General features: G+C 37.3%; 1 protein-coding gene and 1 non-coding gene across 2 annotated transcripts in view; one reads left to right on the forward strand and one right to left on the reverse strand.

Moving 5' to 3' along the window:
- The window catches only part of LOC143024572 (dynein axonemal heavy chain 7-like), a 377,264-nt gene that overhangs the window by 28,100 nt on the left and 339,164 nt on the right, over positions 1-10,000 (reverse strand). The gene's annotated exons all lie outside the window — the stretch shown is intronic.
- On the forward strand, positions 9,775-9,846 carry TRNAQ-UUG (transfer RNA glutamine (anticodon UUG)). Its single transcript has one exon. It is a non-coding gene; the product is annotated as a tRNA-Gln (tRNA).

A 10,000-nucleotide genomic window follows, 5' to 3' on the forward strand; every position in this document is an offset into this window, starting at 1 on the left:
TTCGCTCATCCTTTCCTTGCTCCTCTGATAATGGGGTTAAATGTGGCGAATCTGTTTATGCTATCTTCATCACTAGCCCACGCTTCCAAAAACAGCCTGCCACCCTTCTTGTTGTTTTTGTACAAAACCTCCATACCCTGATAGGGTTCGAAATGTTGGGATTAAATTACCTGTTTTTGATTCCGGTGTTTTTTACTTTTCCATATATATATATATATATATATATATATATATATATATATATATATATATATATATATATATATCCACAACAAAGTAATGTCGTGTCACATTAGTAAAATAAACTTTTTATCTCACAGTCGGAAAAAGGAGACACTAATGTCGAACGTTCTGTATATTTCGATCACCAATTGTTACCCTTTTCAGCAGAATGAATACATAGTGGAAGGCCATTTGATATGTTGAAATATTTCCCTAATTCCAACATATCAAATGGTCAGTGATCACCTGACTGCATTACTACCTCAGCAGTCAACCAAGTGCTACCTCATTTACTCCAAGGTCACAAAACCCCACGTAACCTGAGCTTGTTCCTTTTCCCACCTCACATTTTTTGTATATAGGTATATGCCTTCCACTATGTATTCATTCTGCTGAAGAGGGTCACATTTGGTGATCGAAATATACAGAACGTTCGACATCAGTGTCTCCTTTTTCCGACTGTGGGATAAAAAGTTTAAATATATACATATATATATATATTCATATATATATGTATATGTATATATATACATATATACTGTATATATATATATATATATATATATATGTTTCCCTAGGTATTCGATGGTTCGATATCCGATATTTCGAATTTATACCACTCGCTCGTTGTTGTTTTTTTATGTAGGCGCTCGATTATACCTGTTTCTGACTCCGGTGTTTTTTACATTTCCATATATATATGGGTGCCGCGATAGCAGCGGCACCCACGCTCAATCGGGCACCCACGCTCAATCGGCCACCCATCGAAACTCCTCCCCGCTCTTTATTCAGTTGCGTTTACTCACTGTCCCGTGTATCAGTGTGTGTTTTGTACTACCATTTCACATTCACTGTTGTTTTTACAGGTAATACATAACTTGATGGTTTCCAATCGGCCTGCAACAACTACTACTGGTGAGATAATGCCCAAAAGACCGAGGAAAAGCTTATCGTTGGAGAAAAAATTCTTGAAATTGTTAAATGCCATGAGGGAGGTGAAGGGGCTGACTCTATCGCCAGAACCATGCATTTGCCCCAGTCAACTGTCTCCACAATAATCAAACAAGGAGACAGTATAAAGCTGGTGAAACAGCTTCTACATTAATGGCAAAGACGCTGACGGGGCAGAGTGCACCAATGATGGAGGAAATGGAGAGACTCTTAAGGCTGTGGATTGATGACCTGTCTCGCCGCAGCAATTATCTTTCTACCTCCCCTGCGACAACGAAAGCCCTCTCGATTTATAATGATCAACATAAGAAGGGATATGAAGTCAATGATGGGTCAATCACTACCAGCGAGTTGGTTCGACCGTTTTAAAGCTCGAGCAGCCCTACACAACGTCAAGATGACTGCTGATGCAGCAAGTTATGACGAGCCTGCCGCTGCAGCATTCATACCAACACTGAAAAAACACATTGAAGAGCGTGGATACAGTGCCAAACAGGTGATAAACTACGAGACATGCCTGTAGTGGAAGAAAAAGTAATCCAGAACCTTTATTGCTAAGGAGAAAACAACGCCATTATTTAAAGCATCCAAATGCAAATTTACTCTGGAGTTGGGTAGTAATGCATCTGGGGACCTGAGGCACCTTTACTCATCTACCGTTATAAAAACCCATGGGCACTTATAAGCTATGTGAAAGCGTATTTCCCAGTGATATATAGATCCAACAAGCAGGCCTGGATGATGTCTTCTATGAACCAGCATTATGTTGCAAATTATTTGTCCCTTGGACTACGTGACTATGCTGCCAAAGAAAACATTGCCAACAGTTTCCTTCTGCTGGTTGACAATGTCCCAAGCCACACAACAACCATAGATGATTGGGCAGACAACACAGAGGTGATGTTTCTACCCAAAAAACACAACAGCACTCATCCAGCCCATGGACCAAGATGTGATTGCCACTTTCAAGGCGTATTACCAACGCCGCACAATGTGTCAGCTGACTATCATGACTGACAGCCCAGACAAGCCCACACTCAAGCAGTTCTGGGTCAATTATAATATCAAGAAGGCCATTGACAATATCAATGCAGCATGGAAGGTGCCAGGAAAAATAGTGAATGGCTACTGGAAGAAAATCTGGCCCGAGTGTGTCAAGCCAGATGAGGACTTCACTGGATTTAGTGATGTGGCACCCATTAGTAAGGACATCGCCAGGCTGGCTTCCAGGTCGATGAAGATGATGAGAATGAATTGCTAGTCCCATGATAAGCCACTCAGCAATGAAGATCTGATGGAGTTGGAACAAGAACGAGCTCTCCATGGCGATGATGATGATGTGATGCGTCCCAGCGAGGCCTTGACATCAAAACACTTCGTGAGGTGTTCTCTGGCCTAGATGCAATCATCGAAAAAATAAAGGAAAGGGACCCAAACCCAGCACGAAGTGGAACAGTTGCCTATAATGTGGAGCAAGCCTTCAAGGTCTACAGAGATATATTCGAGGCCAAGAAAAAAAAAGGCAAGGCAAACCACCATTTCCACCTTCAAACACCATTTTCACCTTCAAACCTGCCGCTCCCTCCCACCCAGCCCCCGCCCTGCATCAGCTGATCCATACTCCCCTCCGCCACCTCTCCAGTCTACGTCTGGCGCTCTTCCGTCCACCTCTGCTGCCCAGGATTCATCAAGCCCTACCACTTCTGATGACGAGGAGAAGGCTTCCTCGGGATTTTAGTAAGACTAGCCATGAAAGGTATGTGCGGTGCGGGATCGGGTAACTAGTGGCGTTCTACAGAGCCTCTTTTTCTGCTCTTTCCAGTGGATATGGGCCTACCGGGAAAACCACTGTATAAAAAATAACGCGTCTATAACACTACCTCTTTAGATGGCGTGGAAAAGTTATATATCTCTGAACATAGGCTATGCTACGGCTACTCTCCCCATTTAATTAAATCTTATTAAAACTCAATTTCACTATCCGATCGTTCGTTATTCTATCTGTTTTTTCAGGAACGTAACCCAATCGTATAGTGGGGGAAACCTGTATATATATGATACATAAATGCACAAACCTAATATATTACGGGGCAGCTGTGACTCAACTGTAACACTTCATGTAAAAGAATAAATAATATTATATATATATATATATATATACATATATATATATATATACTAGCCAATTACCCGCGCGTTGCTGCGAGTTCGTGAATAATCCCTAACCTAACCATACCATACCTAACTTTAACCCTTAACCCTAACCAAAATATTTTTTAAAAATATAGCATTAAACACTCCCCCTCCCAAATGGGCGCCCCCCCCTACCCGAAGGTTGGGAAACCCTAGTTTGAAAATACATACATACACAAACACAAATATCATGTGCACATTCTTTTGCGTGCGTGTGTGGATTGACAATAAATGCCTACAGCAAGAGGTGAAAAAATGTATCTATTTTATTTATCTTCAGAATATATATGGTTATAGGGGTTTATTTGGAAAAACCTAATAAGATTTTGTAAATAATAAATTTCCGCCGCAGTAAAATTAAATGAAAAGCAATATTTCAATATTTGGTATAATTTTACAATCATTTTACATTTGCATAATTTTTTCTTACAAAAGCTATCATGGTTTGTGGCAACATAAATTTAACAAATATATATAATATTTATGAACACATACAATGGTTTGTTTAATTATATTGATTCTTATGTTACAAAAATAATAACTTAAGGGGGAACTACAGTAGTGGCGTGTTCTCTCACCATAAACCACCTAACTTTAACCCTTAACCCTGACCAATTTTTTTGTTTATTAAATATGGCTTTATATACTCCCCCTCCCAGGTGTGTGCCCCCCCTCCCGAAGTTGGGAAACCCTAGTTTGAAAATACATGCATACACAAACACAAATATCATTTGTACACATTCTTTTGTGTGCGTATGTGCATGTGTGTGTGCGCGTGGATTGACAATAAATGTCTACAGCTGAAAGGTGAAGAAATGTATCTAGTTTATTTATCTTCAGAATATATATAGTTATAGGGGTTTATCTGCAAAAACATAGGAGTTTGTGAATGAACTATTTCCGCCCGCACAAAAATTAAATGAAAATAACCAATATTTCAACATTTGGTAAAATTATACAATCATTTTCCATAAACATGCTTTCTTCTTACAAAAGCTATCATGGTTTGTGGCAACATTAATTTCACAAATGTAAATAATATTTATGGATACATACAATGGTTTGTTTAATCATATTAATTCTTAAGTCACAAAAAATACTACGCGACTTCATGGGATACTACATAAACCTCCTAACTTTAACCCTTAGTCCTAACCAAAATATTTTTTCTCGAAATGAAATATAGTTATCCAAGTACCTGGAGTGATGGGGTATCATAATATATATGGTTATGGGGGTCTATCGCTAAAACCCTAGGAGGAGTTCGTGTACAAACAAACAAATAAACAATAAGACAGACAGACAAGAGGCTACTACTTTATTGTAATAGATATATAATGTATGCACACACACATTATATATATATATATTATATATATATATATATTATATATATATATATATATATATATATATACACACACATATATATATATATAGGGTTAGGGTGGGGCACACGTTGCTCGACCCTGGGGACTAAAGGAAACCATCACACAGTTCCCTGAGGGTATAGCTTACATTACAATAACAAATAATGACAAATAATTAAATAAATAATAAGTAAATAATACACAAACAAATGTACAAATAAATAAAATAAAAATTACAGTTCTTTCAAGGTTTAGGTCATATTACAAAAATTATAAATAAAAGATTAATAAATAATGAATGATAAGTGAATAGTACACAAATACACAAATAACATGAAAAATAGTTTCTCTAAGGTATAAGTCACATTACAATAATAAATAATAACTAAATAATAACTAAATAACATATCAACAAATATACAAATAGATAACATAAAGATTATCGTTCTTCACGTGTAAATATACTAAAATAAATAATAAATATATCGACTTATAAATAAAGTAGAAACAACAACAAATGAACTAAACAAGTAAAAAAATGATAATAAATAATCCATTAAAAGTAAAATCAAATATATCAAAAACAAGCAGAATAGATAAAAACAATTCACATAAATAACTAGAATAAAAAGAGTAAAGTGACTCTATATAAAAAAAGAGAAAGAGCTCTTGGTTGGCGGGAAGGTAAATGGAAACATAAATAAATAAATCAAAATACGTAAATTAATAAATAAATATATATACATAAATAGATAGAAAATATATATACATGAATAAATAAACAATTGAGGGTAAAGGATAAAGGAAAGATGCTAGCTGGGATATAAGGATAAATCGAAGTCGGTCCAGGGATTATGCAGATAAAGAAATAATTGCTGATGTGGGATAAGGAGGAAGAGAGAGAGAGAGAGAGAGAGAGAGAGAGAGAGAGAGAGAGAGAGAGAGAGAGAGAGAGAGAGAGAAGATTGTGGAGGAGGAGGGTGGGGAGGAGGAGGAGAAGGAGGGGGAAAAGGAGGAGAGGGAGGAGGAGGGGAAGAACGAGAAGGAGGAGGAGACGGAGAGGTCGGGAGGACGAGCAGGAGGACAGAGGTCAAAGGGAACGTAGAGGAGGAAGAGAGCGAAGAGGAGGGAGAGGAGAAAGATGAGAATACGAAAAAGGAGGAGAGAGGGAACAAAGAGGACGTGGAGGAAGAGGAAGTGGAAGAGGAAGAGACGTGAAAGAGAAAGAGAAGAAGGAGGATAAGGAGGAGAGACAGACAACGCCAGACAGTGTCACGGCCTTGGAAGACCATTAACGTTTGAATTAACACGGAATGAGATTTCCTCCCAAAGAGGAGAGAGAAATACTTTGACAGGAAAATACGAACGACGGGAAGAGTACCAAACGACGAAAACCGCCACGAAGGAAAAACAGGGGAGTACCTAGGGGGGGGGAGGGTTATTATGGGGAGAATAGTGAAAATATAATTAGGGATTCAATTGAAGGAAACTGGAGGAAAGAAATTTAGGGTGTGGGAAAATCCAGGAGAAGAAAATAAGGATGTGGGAAAGTTAGGGGAATTAAGGAGAAATTTAGGGAGAAATTTGGTGTTAAGAAAATGAGGGGGTTAGGGGGAACAAAATTAGGGTGGATATAATTAGGGCTTGGGGAAATTAGGGGATTTTTTTTTAGGTGAAATTAGTGTGATATAGAAAATAAGATTGTGGAAACATTTGTGGTATTACGGTGAAAATTATTGGAAATAAAATTATGGGGACAAAAATTAAGATCGGGAAAATTAAGGAGAATTAGGGTGGAAAGAAAATTAGCACGGGAAAGAAAATTAGGAAGGATTATGGGGGAAGAAAATTATGGTGTGAAAAATTAGGGGAAACAAAATTAGGGTGTGGGAAAATTAGGAGGGAATTATAGGGAAGAAAATAAGTTTGAGAAAGACAATCAGAGAGGACTATGGAGAAGAGCGTGGAAAATTGAGGGGAAATAAGGTGGAAATTGGGGAGAAATTAGGGTGTGTGAAAATTAGGGGGAATTAGGGTGAAAATTAAAGTGATAGGGTCATTACCTCCATTTCATGAACGCCACGAGGTGTTTACATATGTTTAATCAGATACACCAGACAACACGAAATCTCTCAACCTCTTTTGGGCCCATGCGTAACCCGCGGCGGTACCACATAATCAAGAAAAAATGGGCGGTTGTGTGTGAACGCCTCCACTGACCTACACTGTAATTGAACCGCGGTAGTTAAAACAGCTAGTGTGAACAGGGTCTAAATTATCCAGTTGGTAGAGACCAACGACGGCTTATGGGCTTGTAGTGGTCCTGCATCAAAAGGTGCAACCCTGAGGGGCTGACACTTGGTCTCCAGAAGGGTCCTAAGATCTTTATCTCTCAACTTCAACTAGTCTTTGCACATGGAGACTAGACAACCGGCGACTGCTCCCTTGCCTCTAACTTCAGCCGGTGACACAGGAAGACCCACACTTAGGCGACATAGACAGCATTCCAAAGTTTCTTCCCAAAGAGATATTTGAGAGGGCCCCGAGGACTGTTGCCGGCCACTGTGGAGCTGAGGGTATTCCACTTAGTAAAATGAGAAAGAGACAGACAGACAGACAGAGAGAGAGAGAGCCAGGTTGGAACCATACATGAACTTTAAGTTGGGTATGATAATTGAAGAGCAGGAGGAAAAGACCCACACCAGCCCACAAAAACACACAGTGCACATACATAAATACGTGTGTATGTATATATATATATATATGTATATATATACATATATATATATACATATATATATGAATATATAAATAAAAAAATCAACCACATATCACTTTTAATTCCATACCATCGCAAACGAGACTGAGAATCGCTCGAAGGAGGCATCCGTTGGAAATTGAAACGTGGACGAGCCGAGGATTCGAACCCAGCTGACCCGTAACAAAGTTACATTGACGTAACACAATAGCGTATTGGAACCATTCAGTGTGCATGTATATGAATATATATATATATATATATATATATACATATATATATTTATATATATACTATATATATGAATATATATAATATAAATATATATATATATACTGTATATATATTTGAATATCTAGGGAGCAGATTCTCTTGTATGCATGTGTTGTTAAAGTCGACAGCATTAAGGAGGTTGTTAATCTTCTTATGGGTATTCTCCAGCTTTCTAACCAATACTCTGCCATTTGGAGGGTGGGCATAAACCAAGTTGCCAAAATTATTTCCGTCATTGGTTTGTTTAACAATGCAGTGAAGCCACCACCACCCGTGACCACACCCTATGTCAATACGCCCCAACCCCCCTCCACCTCCTCCAACCCACTCCATCCATCCTCCCCCAATCGACCTCGCAACCCCCTAACCCCCCAAACCTCCTCTTCCCGACCCTCTCCTTCCCGTCATAATGAGAAGTCAACCCCTCCCACTAATCCTTCCCCCACTACCCCTTCCACCACCCAAGCCGGCTAGGTTCGTATATATAAGTCACCTACCGACGATTTCCTTCGTCATTTCTTTGGACCTTTAATTTTTTGTAAGTAGCGGTCCCCAACGGCCCATGTATCGAGATAGGATTTGAATTATTGCTGACTTAATTGTGAATTTTGTTAAGGTTAACACCTTTTTTCTTTATTTCTGTATGTCGGTAATGTTTATGTTACAGATTTTCCTGAAGATGTCTCTTTGCAGACGAAACGTTGAATAAATGAATCATTTTGGCAACTTGGTTTATGCCCACCCTCCAAATGGCAGAGTATTGGTTAGAAAGCTGGAGAATACCCATAAGAAGATTAACAACTTCCTTAATGCTGTCGACTTTAACAACGTTCATCATATTTGCCGCTAGGCCCTTTGGCTCCTTCAATTTCAAGCTTATTAGTAATTAAGACCAAAAGCAATATTCTAGAAAAATTAACATATAAATAACAAACATATTATAATAACCAAATAGCATATAAATAAAAAATATAATATAATAACCAAACAACATGTAAATAACAAATATAAATACAAAAAAAATGTAAAAAAATAATAGAAATAAAATAAACAAGAAAAAATCAATAATTAAACTGAATTAGAAGCATACAACATAAAAATATTTCAAATCAATAAAAAATTAAACATAATAAAAATAAGTAATTCATTCGAATAAAACATAACAAATAAATAAAACTATAACAAATAACATAACAAAAATCAATAATTGATTCGAATAAAACATAACAAATAAATGAAATTATAAAAATATAATAAAAAGAAATAAATAACATTCGAGTAAGGAATTAGTACAAATAAATAACAAATAAAACAACAACAAAATAATAGAAATAAATGAAAATGGAATAATATAATAGATTAATAAATAATACAAACGTATAAGAATACATAATATATAATACATCATATAAACACATGAGAATACATAATCAAAATAGCAAAATTAATAAGATAACATTAACCAATAGAAATGAAATGGTATGATAAAAATGAATTCATAAACAATACGTACACATTAACTAATTTCTAAAGTCAACTTAAATAATTATGTTTCGTTCAATACCACTCCGGTTTGTAGAAGCGCTCAGAGCTTCAAACGTGCTTCGAAACGCCAGAAAATAACAACAACTACAGCAACAACAATGACAACAACAGTAACAGCAGCAGCAACAACACCAGTAAGAGTACCGGTAGCAGCGACATCAATAACAAACGCAACAATAACAACAACAATAACAACAGTAACAGTAGGTGCAGCAACAACAATAACAACAACAGTAACAGTACCAGGAGCAACAACAATAACAACAACAATAACAATGGTACCAACAGTAATAACAACAAGAGCAACAACATCAATAGTAACAGCGGCAGCAACAACAGCTGCGGGCTCATTTGATGAATATGAAAAGATATTATCATCAACAAGAACAACAAGAACAACAAGAGCTACGAGCTCATTTGATAAATATGAAAAGATATTCTCCACACTTCTCGTACCGGAGCGGTCCCATGGTGTAATGGTTAGCACTCTGGACTTTGAATCCAGCGATCCGAGTTCGAGTCTCGGTGGGACCTCACTTTAAGGTGGAAACTGTCTTAAAACTCCGTGGCGTTTGTCTTCGTTCGTAGTTAACGCCTTAACTGAATCAAATTAAAGCCCTCCTGAACCCCACAATGTTCGCCCAGCTTGTTAGTGCCGACCCACAACAGTTGAAGCATTTAATATATA

Source organism: Oratosquilla oratoria, chromosome 4, assembly GCF_046742065.1.
Source record: "Oratosquilla oratoria isolate Oo_2021 chromosome 4, ASM4674206v1, whole genome shotgun sequence".
Taxonomy (NCBI): domain Eukaryota; kingdom Metazoa; phylum Arthropoda; class Malacostraca; order Stomatopoda; family Squillidae; genus Oratosquilla; species Oratosquilla oratoria.